We start from the raw sequence: 11,754 nt of genomic DNA on the forward strand, positions 1-11,754 counted from the left end.
ATGAATTCAACTGTAAATATTCAGAGTGATTCATTGTTTGGCTTTCCTCTCCAATCTAAATAGTTGGAGCTGTCAAAATTGATCTGAGTTTTTACGGTACAATACTTTAGAGAAAGAACAAACTGTGGATTAAATTTGCTGTTGTGGCCCAAAATAGCTTTCAAATATCAACACAGGCAAGATACACATAAAAGAGACTATTTCCTTGTGAAGCAAGGCAAGCCCTCATATCTCCATTTAACTGTTTCTCCCTGGAGATGCACAGCACTAGGCTGAGCATTTGAGCTGCCTCCTTCTTCCCTTCCCCATCACTGGGTTGACTGGGAGCTGTGTAAAAACCTCTTTTGCTCATAAAAAGTCCCTGCTTGGGCCCAGTAATCTGTCTGGGGTGGGAGCAGAGCTGAAAATAATGAGTGGCCCTTGCTTTCTTACCATATCATTAATGTAATGCTTATCAGAACAGCAGATTATTTTTGTTCAGTGGGTGGAACTGCTCTGCTTTCTATTTCTGTACTCTGTAGCGTTCCAGTAAAGAATAGAAGGGAGTATGGATCATCCAGCCTTCAGGTTCAGGGACACTCATGGGTTTGCACACCTCTTTCAAGCACACAAGCATCCTTGTTAGTGTCAGTGATTCTCTTTCCCCTTCCAACAAAAGAGCCTGACTCTGCCTCCCCTTCCATTGCAGGGAAGCTGCAGACACGAGAGACTGATGGCAGACTGGAGGAAAAAGAAAAAAAAAAAAAAACAAAAACAAGGAAACAAGGAAAAAAAACCCACTTACAAAAATAAAGCACAGATAAAATCTTGTCTGGTAACTCCCAGATTCCTGAGGTCTGGAGTGCTGAGTTGCCCCTGTGTGATTTTCTCCTGAGGCTGCCACAACACCTCCTGAAGGTGTTCAAGGACACAGGGACAGTGGCCTGTCCTGTTCTGCTGGGATGTGTCCTGCATCCTGGGGTTTAACCTCAGACACTGCAGATGACAAAACCCTGCCCCTCTGAGGCTGCCAGGGTGGCTTTGATAAGTTGGTCTCCACCACCTTTCTTTAGTGTAATCCTCTCTCCATGGATTCCCAACAGATTCCCCTCTGGCTGCAGTTCTGCTAAAGGCAGCAGGATATGTTCTGTCACTTCATGATGAGAGAGGAGCACACCGATGAAAGAAAATCCCTGTCCAGAGGGAAAACATTCTCCATTTTAAAAGACAGAAGAAGAAAACTACTTTTTCCCAGGTGAAAAAAAAAAATCCATGGGTGGTTTTCTAAATGTGAGCTACTGCTTAGGTGAGAAGCAGTCAAAAATACATGTGGGCATAGTTGTAATCCAAGGCAGTCCACATCCCTACTATGAGCACAGCAACATTCCAATTACACCAAGTGCTAGAGGAAAAGATAACATTTTCTTTTGTTGGTTTCACTTTAAAAAAAAAAACATAAAATAAACAAAAAGACCAGAACAAGGCAGTTTCTTGAAAGAAGGCCAGCTTTCACAGGAGGCACCTTCCAGAATTTCATGCAAAAATTATCAAGCAAGCCACTGTGAGGCGACATTATATTGAAAAAGTACAAATAAAAAAAATAAAAGAAAGCAGTAGCAGGAAGGGAAATTAAGAATTCTTCACACAAATACACCACTGTTATCAGCTCAGGCACTGTGCATAAGCAGAAAGGGACACAAGAAAAGAAAAAGCCAAAGAACACTCCCAGTTTCTACAACAATTTTCATTGTTCTTTTTGGATGACTCCTAGTAAAGCTTTTTCTTTTTTGGGGAGGGGCACAATGTGAAAGTCACCAAATGTATGTTTTGACCTTTAATTCAATAATTAAGCTCATGTTGGGGTCACAGACTCCCATGTGTGAGTTATGTACTTGGTTAAAACAAGCTTTTAAATCAGGTGAGAACCCAGTGCTCTCACAAAGGTCGGGGCAGAGGCCAAGGCACACTTCTTGGCTGGAAGATCAGCAGGGATTGTTTCAAGATAAACAGATAAAGCAACTAATGCTCATTACAGACTGGAGATTTGAAATAAATTGTCCAAGACACAACCACGTTGCAGGTCAGACCAAGAATCACCTGTGCAGCCAAAGTGGTTGACTAAATTTTGGGCACAGGAGCAAAAGATGAAGCAGAAAAGCTTGGTGACAAGAGGGAAAAGAGTGGCCCAAGAAGGAGCTCTTTAGGCCAGCTATTGGCTGGCAGAGGCCTGAAGCCATAAGCAGGGAAACACTTCCCAATTTAAAACCGGAACCCTGAAAAGAAAAAGAAGACTTGGAGTATCCCTGCTAAAAAACCACCTGTGACACTGATCATCCCCAGATTTCCTCCCAATGACCAGGACAAGCTCTAACGAGAAGAAGTACTATGAGAAGAAGTGTGTTACACATCCATGGTCTTTGTATCCGTGTGACAGCATAACTGTGCCTCAGTTTCCCCCACACAGGACGAAGCTACAGCCTTGGCTTTGTCCAGTCCCTTTCTCTGGGGGCTGTGGCAGAGCAGGGGAGGTGCCACAGTGCCACAGCCGATGCAGAACACTGGCTGAACTCCCTGCCTTGTGGCTGCAGCAGTGCTTGTGACCACAGCCACGTGGACACCATGCCATGAGGAGGAGTTTTCAGGGGAAGAGAGACATTTATTAAAAGAGCCCTGGAGGCAGGAGGAAGGGGCTGCTTCCCAAAGCACCAGGCTCCTCTCCAGAAGCCCCGCTGCGTCCCGCTGGACTGCCAGCGGCAGACAATTAATAATGTAGTGGCTGTCTGCTCCTGCCAGGGACCCGGGGGAGGCAGGCCAGCAGCTGCCTGCTGCTCCATTATTGAACAGATCTGAGAACAAACGTAATCTGTTTTCCATTTGCTCTTCAGGGATTACTGCATGCCGCCTTTGTCTAGAAACTGTCTCCACTTTGCAAGCCTTTTTCCATCCATTTGCACAGCCCTGGTCAGTCTTTGGCTTCAGAGGGGCTCCTGATTTCATGGCACATCTCCAGAACTCTGGACCTTCTAACTAAGCCAGGCTGCAAAATTAGACCATGAATGACCTCTTGGTCTGGGAGAGGAGGACCCAGTTTCACAGGGTTCCTCTGCAGAGCATGTGAAAAGGAGTTACAGGCGTAAAATTTAGGGAAGCTTTGGAGATATAGTCTTACATCCTTTAATTTAAAAATCAAATAACCCAAAACACACAGATTTGGATTTGTCATTGGAGCAAGCCACCTCTCCTCACTATCAGCATCAGCTGACAGGAGATGGTCCCACACTCAGGACATGGGCATGGCTCCAGGCAGACGGGGGGCAGGTCTGTCACTTTACCTGCTCCTGCTTTGTTTGCCTTCTAGTACCAATAACTGACTCACCAAGGAAGGAGGGGCATTTGCCTTCTGATTTACCCAAGACTACAAGCTGTAGGAGAGGTTCTTTAACAAATCTCAGATCACAACTGCCAAGTAAATCATATCTCTACATATATCCCAGAGGACTGAGAGGAAGAAGACGGGATCTAACAGGATCCCTCTGAAGTGGCTCAGACTATATCTCTGGCACCAAGAACAACAATCCTCTTCCCAGCAATCCTCTTCATCTGGATCCCTGGGGCTGTCCCGCTACAGAGCAGTGCCACTCCTGCAGTTTACAAACAGGGCTGGTCAGAGAAAGGCTCTGATTTGTTATTGCACTAAGGACAGATGGATGATAAGGGTAGCTAATCCCTGATCACCATCCAAAAGCTTTTCTGCAAGATCTGGGGCAGAAATATAACTTTTCTGTTCCCCAGGCTATTTCTACACAGTTGCCATTTGCATCTGTCAGCAGGTGGCATGAGAAAGAGAAACTCAGCTCTGCTGCCTGAGGCAAGGAGACCATGGATGACTCCTATGAGCTTTTCTGAAAGCTATCTGTAACTTTTGGGTTCACTCAGTCCCTCCAGCACTCAGTATTCCTTTTCTACATGAAGAAACAGCTTAAAGTGCTGTCATGAGCTAACAGACAAATCTTAATGGGTCTGCACATCACCGCCCAACCTGCAGGCAAATGTTCCTCTGCATTGAGGCAGGGCTATGAAAGGAAGGACACCCTTTGGAGTATTGCTGGCACTCCTCACATCAGTTAATGCTCTCCCTGCAGAGAGATTAAAATTTAGGAGGAGAGGAAAAAGAAGAACAAGATGAGAATGAAGAGAAGAAAAATAGATGGAGACTGCCAGTGTTGCAAGATGTGCTGGCAAGTGGGCAGCCAACTTCTCTCTGCTTGAGAAAGGACATGTTACCACAGGCTGAGGCCTCAAGAACTTGGCTGCTGTACCTGGTAAGCAGACATTCACTTCCCCAAGTTACCTGGCTTCTCTGCAATCACTGCTGGCTGCCAGCATTTCACTAACGGGAGAGGGAAGCCCCCACCTAGGGACACACTGCCCATAACAGGACCCCAGTGATATCATAAGGTGCTGTTACTTTTGGGTCTGACCTCAGGGCTGAAGGGGTCAGAAGAGCTTGTTTGCCAACAAGATATAGGTGACCATTTGAGGGCTACTCAGAGAGGCTTCCTAAAGTCCAGGGCTGAGAACAAAAGCTCTTTTGGTACAAATCCATGACAATGCTAATGTGTATTAACCCATGGCACATAAATCCTTTAAACAGCATGAAGAAACCATTAAGCAAAACCCATCAAATCCATATAAAATCATGCTTGCAGAGCAGGAAAGGGGTGGAGGAAACATACAGTGCTTTCTAAATGTCTGGCTGAGGAGGAAATGTTTGCAGAAAGAGTGCAAAGACCCCAAGGAATCCATTAAATTCAGCATCACCACAAGGCATTGCCAGTGTGGAAGGCCTCATTACTCTCAAATCGCAGCCTTTAACCCAAAGCACAGAGCTACTTCCCTGAGATCTGTACCAGGAGAGGATAGGCAGTACTTCCTTTCAGAGACACTTGCTGTCTACAACCTCTTGCTCTGACACTAGAGGATATTTGATGTCCACGTGCATTGCACTGAACCAGAACACACTCCTATCTCAGCATCTTGAAATAATTGAGAGTCCTTGGAGCCAAATGCAGAAGTGGCTTAGCAGCTGTAAGGCAGCAGCACTTCATTCCCATGCTGTGTGTTCATAAGGAAGACCTCAAGGCTCTTTGAGAACATCACTGTGTCATAAGGGCCTTGCTGGAGCCATTATTAAACTCATTTAGCTGGTGTGTAAATGGAGGCCCAGACAGGATAAACAATCTGTCTGCTGAGAACTGAGCAGAAATGGCAGCCCAAAATGATTAAAACTCTCATTTTCTTAACTTATCCCAAACATTTTTCCATTCCACTGGTGAGGCAAGGGGACATTATTGCAAATGTTTCCCTCCCCATCCAGATTCACTCTTCATCCCTGTCTGTTTTGAGACAGCAGAAGCAAAAGAGTTCCCATGTGTGGGGAAGGAAGCACCTCCTTCCCCTTTTGGGTGGGTCAGCACACCATGGCTGCTTTTATGTCTGTGCTCCTGCACAAATGCAGTCACAACTGGAAATCTCCACCCTCAACCTACAATTGCCATGGGCACACCAGTCTGTAGCATAACAACAGGTCTTGGTCAGCAGGAGTGCTTGCCACACACCAAAGTGCTTGGCTGGATACACAGAAGTAATGGAAAAATGGAGCCATCCTTCTGCCACATTAAGGACATTGATCAGTGAAAATGCTGCATTGAACAGCCTAATAGAGTTGTTAAAAGATCATTGCTGCTTCTTTAGCTAACAAGTCAGCTTCTGAAAAAATCATTTTTTATGGAACCCGAGAAGATATATCAACACTGGCTGAGATAGCCAGCAGGTGTAAATTGATGTAGTTCCACAGATGGCCATGGAATTGCCTTGATTTAAAATCAGCTTATAACTTAAGCATGTAGTATTTTGCAGCAGTAAATAATACCCATGAAAATTAGACAGGGGGTGAGGGGTCAGACAGGCTAAAGCTATTTTCTGTCTGTAGTCTCCATGCTATTTCCATGCTGTGGAATTCTTTCAATAGTGCCAAGATACTCAGGGTCACCTGTAGGGTCCTAGCTGGTCTGTGACACTGTCATCAATCAGGCTGTTTCCTTCAGACTGAAAACCAGGGAAGGGTGTGGTGGCAAAAAGAAAATGCAGGATTCCTTCTCTTGCCATAGCTACTGGTGTAACCCCAAATTATTTGAACCAGAAGTGCTGCTCCAAAAAGAGCTTTATTTTAAAAAATGGGGTTTGCTTTCATGACCCTTCACGCTTCAGAATTCTTCACTGATCCCAGAAGGTGCTCTGGAGGAGGAAGAGCCTTCACCAAGAGAGCAGGCTCCTCAGGGACCATGCACAGGGGCAGGGTGGGTGCAGGTTCAAAAAGCAGGGGTGGTTTGTGAAGGAAGCCCCTGCTGTGCAGCAGCAACACGATCTGCACAAGCCCTAATCCCACCAGCTCTGGTTAAACCCGTAGAGACCATTAAGATTAGCAGGATTCCAAGGCATGGTATCCAGCTGACTTCCCACGGGAATTAGACAGTTCTGTCCTTGATATCTTCCCCTCAGGCTCAGGTACTGTTTCACTTTCCGCAAGCAAACAACACTGGAGAGAATACAATCAACACAGTAAAAAACAAGGCAAAAAATGGAACAATTTCCTGCATAAGTGCCTCGTGTGCTTTGTCTGGAAGTGGATTCTGAGGACATGAGTAATACCAATCCCAGAAGAATAAAAGGCAATGTGACTGCAGCCCAGGGAAGGAAGCATCTCCTGAGAAACACTGGAAGCAGACCAGCATCCCACAGAGAAGAGCGCTGCTTTTGCCAGCCCGATCCATGAATGCCAGCAGCTCTGCCCAGCAGCAGCCAGGCTGGTACCACCCCTCCCAGGCTCTGGAATCAGTCCAGAGTTGAGAGCTTGAGCTGATTCCTGCCCTTGACCTGGCCACCTGAGCTGTGCAGGCAAGGCTGGGCAGCAGCTCAGGAGCTAAACCTGCCCTCACTGCCCATTCCAGCACCACTGGCTCTCAGTTATTGTCCTATTTTTAACTCCATGAGCCCCAGAGCTCAAAAAAAGGCGTTTTCATCTTCCAGAGGAAGAAACAGCTTCACCAAGAAGGCAGCAGATTAGAGAGGTATTTATGAGGGCTTGATCCTTTATAAAAAACAAGTAAGTGAGGGGAAACAGTCCCATTTTTGCTCTCTCTTTGCTTCTCTAAGCACCACAGACACATGTTCAGACTCCCCCGTGGCTGGTGCCACTGAGCAGAGCAGAGCAGACGAGCTGCATGCAGCCCTTTGCTGGCACCACTGCTCTGCTGCCTTCCGGACGCCTGGCAAGCAGCAGCTTCCCCAGCCCATAAATCGCACAGGACTCAAAATTAAGTCTCCTGCCTCCACTCCTGGTTTTTTAACCCCATGAGGCATTAGGAGACCTTTTTAGAACCAGAATGGCACATAAAGGAAAAGATAATAAAGCAGAATTGGCTCTCAAACAACCAAGCTTTAGTCCCCAGGAAGATGCTTCTGGCCATATCTTTGAAACATTTATTCTACCTCCACCAGCCCTGCAATAGCAGTGCATTCAGATAACACCAGCTGATGATTTTCTAAAGACTGCAGCGTAAACATGAGACAACAAGAAGCAACACACCATGGTGTATGCAGCAAGACATTTCAGGAGCATCTGTGCCCTGCCAAATCAACTCTCTATCATCTAACACCTTGGAACACCTCACCAGGAGCTGGACTGTAGATGAAATCTCTCTCCCTGACTTTTAGGAGGAAAACCTCCGACAACTTTAAAGGCAACAACATTTTCACCTTTTGTGAGGAACAGCTGCAGAGGTGCAAGCCAAAGATGCTTTTATCACCTCATACCACTTGGCATAAAGGATGGCACATGGGAGGGTCTGATGTCACTTCTGTCTCATTCCAGCTCTGGTCTCCAGGCAGAGAAAGCACCAAGACACCCAACCCAGGGCTCATCCACCTTCCCAGCACCTTGGCACAACAATGCCAAGGGATGTAATGGTGAACTGTATCTCTAATAAGCTGCCAGATCTCGGTGTTCATTCACCTCGCTGCCCCTGTGCAGTGAAGTGCACCTCACTAACCTGCTTATTTCACCTCGCCTCTGCCTGAAGATTCCTGCCAACAGCAGCAAAACCCATTCTGCGTATCAGGTACGCCTCTCCTCGCCATCACCCAGCCTCCTGTTACATCCTGCTCTCTGGAGAAGGGAGCCTGCCGTGTTTTGCAGTTCCATGCCCCAGTCTCTTCAGACAGATTTCACAGTAATTGCAGAGCTGAGCCGCCTGGGCTGCGTGCAGTGCCTTCGCTTCAATGTTTATCCAAGGTGCCACAGATTTCCAGCTGTGATCTGTCAGTGATTATTTCCATACCCTTCACTTCACCCCTGTATGCAGGCATGTACCGAGGAGAGAGCAGTAATTAGAAGAATTGGGGTCTATTTAATTACCTTCTGACATGATAACACAGTGGCTGCCTTCAAAGCAGGGAGACTCCCAGCGAATCAGATGGAACGGCAGTGGAGCAGCAGCGTGGGACCTGCATCACATTAGCACAGGTTGCCTCTGCTGGCAGGGGGGATGGAGCATTTGGTCCTGGCTGGCTTAGCAGGAGGCAGGCTGGGCTTTGGAAGGAAGGGGGGGTTGCCCAAATTCACCTGCAAGAGCCACAAAGAGGTGGTTTCACAAAGGTTCACAACACCTCACCCCTCAAGCAGAGGAAAGGTCTCCTCCCACATAACTTTCCCCTCTCTCCTTAGCAGCAGTGCCTGAATTCAAGAAGACAACAACAGCTTGGGAAGACAATGGGTAGTAGAGGTTAAACCTGAACCTTCTGTAGCCCAGAGACCCTCAGAGGACCCTGGGGAAGTATCTGGACTGTTCACCCACAGCCTTTTCCATGGGAGAGGTGAACAGTGAATATCATCCACCACACAGCCTCAGGAGAAGCACCATGGGGTGAGTGGTCCAGAGAGAAAACTCGAGCAGCCTGCAAGTCCCAGGGTGAACTCCTGCACTGGAACACTGGCACTGAGCTTCTCACATTTGTTTCTGTGTCAGGATGTAATTGCTTCTCCTCATCACCCTTTCACCCTGGATCCCATGGGCTGGGTCTATCTAAGTTTGTACTCATGAAGGTCATGGTTCTGCTAAAGGCATCTTATTTTTGTTTCCAGCTCAGGCAGAGGGCACAGAGCTCTGGGGAAGGATGCCCCACTGCCCTGCCTCCCAGCAGGTGACCTCAGCCCTCCTGCTGCAGGAGATGACTTTCAGCAGCTCTTCTTCCCTAACACATCTCACCTCCGAGCTGTACCTTCGATCCTTTTGGACACCTCCTGCCTTAGGGGAACACAATTATCTTCAGGGATGTTTGGAAATTAATAAAGCCTGGGTGATGGCTGGAACACATCTGTGCCAGGACCACCAGAGCAGCCTCAGGCTCGCTCAGTCCTGCCTTTGGGGATGCTGGCTGGCTCCCCACACCAATCTGTTACAAACCTGTGGTGAAGAGGCAGGATGTAAAACCCACAAACTGTTCCTCTGCAGAAAGGAAATGAAAACCAAGCAGAAAAATCTAACCACACACACCCAAGCTCGTCAGAAGACAACCAGAAAGAAGGAAAAAAAGGAGATCCCTCAAGATGACAGCAGAGTCGGTGCCACCAGCCTGATTCACACCAACTCCAGGAGGAGCTGCAGGTGCAGAGCACCTCTAAAAACAACATGGTTTTAGCTTCATTATTCACCTAGGAACTCACAAGAAAGACACCCTACCATTTCCTCCTAAACAGAAAGCCCTTTCAGAATCTGTCAGGATATTGAGTTTTTTCGTGACAAAAATTGAGTTACGTGAAAGTCTCTTCCCCAGAAATGATTAAATGAGTTCTGTCCCCACTTCTCTTTTGGTTTTACTGGTGCAAAACAAGAGAAGAAGATAGCCATCTTCTCCTAGGCTGTTTCCTGGGTGTATGAAAAACAGGATATTCTGGCTGATTTTGGATGTAGGAATCGATGTCATGTCTCTGTTCTGCAGAAGGTGGTTTCTCTCAGAGCCTAGCAAGAATATGCACATCTATGACTTGAAATTCATTCTATGGAAAAGTCCTCCATGCTTTGTTTAAAATTCATTGTTTCTTGTACAGCCTTTTGCTAGAATATTAATAGAAGGAAAATATATAAAAGGAAAAAATGCAGCTGACAGGAATTTGGTTAAAAATTTAAACCAATGTTCACAGTACTTTTCAATTTCTCTGCTCTGGGTTACGTAATTTTCAATGCACAGGCCTGAAACAGGCCTGACTTCTAATGCTATTTTGAAAAGAGATGATTAATGTTTTGGCAGATCCTTGATTTCCTTTTCAGCTCACTGTGAAAATATGATTGAAAATGCAAAGATGCCATTAAAAAAAAAAAAAAAAAAGAAAGGAGATGAAAGACAGGGCATTACACAGGAGAAAAGAGCTTGCATAGCCAAAGAGGTCAAAAACTGAATTTTTGTTAATGAAAGGCTAGGTTCACAGTGGGACTCAGTGATCTTACACAAATGATTCTGTGGTTCTAAGATTGGGTCCAAAGCAACCACAATAAGACCAAAAGGGGCACAAACCCACTTTCCTTTGGTGGTGCTCCAGAGGGGTGAGGAGAACAACTGATAAGACCAATGGCTTGGAAAACACCTGCAGCTCCTCTCCCACAGCCACCATTTGACTCCACAGTGCAGGGGTGAATGATGCCTGAACCTGTGACAAACTCATTACAGCATTCAGGTCTGTACCTAATTTACATACCACTGCATGTATTTCCATTAGACAAAATAAATACATATGATTCTATGAGTAATATCATTCTAAGTTGCAGAAGAAAAGAAACTGGTGGGGAAGGCAGGAGGGAGAAATGACTGAAGCACTTATTAACGAGAAACTACCCTGTAATTACACAGATTACCATTACCCCATCAAAAGGCAGCAAAACCACACTGAATTAACACCCAAACACTCCCAACAGGCACAAAGTATTTCAAAGCAGAGCTCGCCTTACCACAGACCCTGCAAGTAGCAGAAGACTTGGCCTCACAGATGGCATCTGCTCTCTATCCACCCCCTGTTTATCTCCAACCATAATTAGGAAAAACACCAGCAATCAGAGGCCATCAGCTGCTCCCAGCCCATATTGGAACCAGGCTGGAACAGCTGTGTCACAGCTTTGTACCATTATCCTTCCTCCAATTCTCTAACCTGTAACAGCTTCATGAAGAATAAACCTTGCTACACCTGAAATACTTCAAAATAAATGGATGGCCTGGCTCTGCTTCAGAAGCAGCAAAAAGGGGACAACACCACAGTGAGCTGCCTTTCTGAATCTGTTCAGTCACTACTACTGGTGTTAAAAAGTGGAAAGGCTTGGTGTGACTGTATCACACCAAATAAAGTAAAGATTCCTCTCAACCTTTATTCAAGCAGTTAACCAAGATCACTGCAACCCTTCTGGGGCTGGAACATGACCCACAGTAATCAAACTCACCAGTACAGGCTAGAGGAGGGAATTACCCTCATGGGAACTGCAGGTGCAATTTCAAATGAGCAGAGCACAACCATCTGCACTGGAGTCTGGCTGTGACAGCTGCTCTTCAAGACTTCTTCAGACTTGCAGCCATCTTTCATTTGCTGTGCAAATCCCCTCCCAGAATTCAGTCCCTTGTAAGAACATCAGGAAAAATGAACCGTTGAGTGTTAACTTAATGCAGGGCAAG

General features: G+C 46.3%; 1 long non-coding RNA gene across 1 annotated transcript; it reads right to left on the reverse strand.

Moving 5' to 3' along the window:
* Window positions 1–672: 672 nt before the first annotated feature.
* Window positions 673–11,192, reverse strand: LOC137484694 (uncharacterized). Its single transcript, XR_011004970.1, has 4 exons — window positions 11,043–11,192; window positions 4,890–8,392; window positions 1,043–1,172; window positions 673–720 (listed from the first exon to the last, which is right to left on the reverse strand). It is a non-coding gene; the product is annotated as an uncharacterized lncRNA (long non-coding RNA).
* Window positions 11,193–11,754: the final 562 nt, after the last annotated feature.

Source organism: Anomalospiza imberbis, chromosome 18 (genome assembly GCF_031753505.1).
Source record: "Anomalospiza imberbis isolate Cuckoo-Finch-1a 21T00152 chromosome 18, ASM3175350v1, whole genome shotgun sequence".
Lineage (NCBI taxonomy): Eukaryota > Metazoa > Chordata > Aves > Passeriformes > Viduidae > Anomalospiza > Anomalospiza imberbis.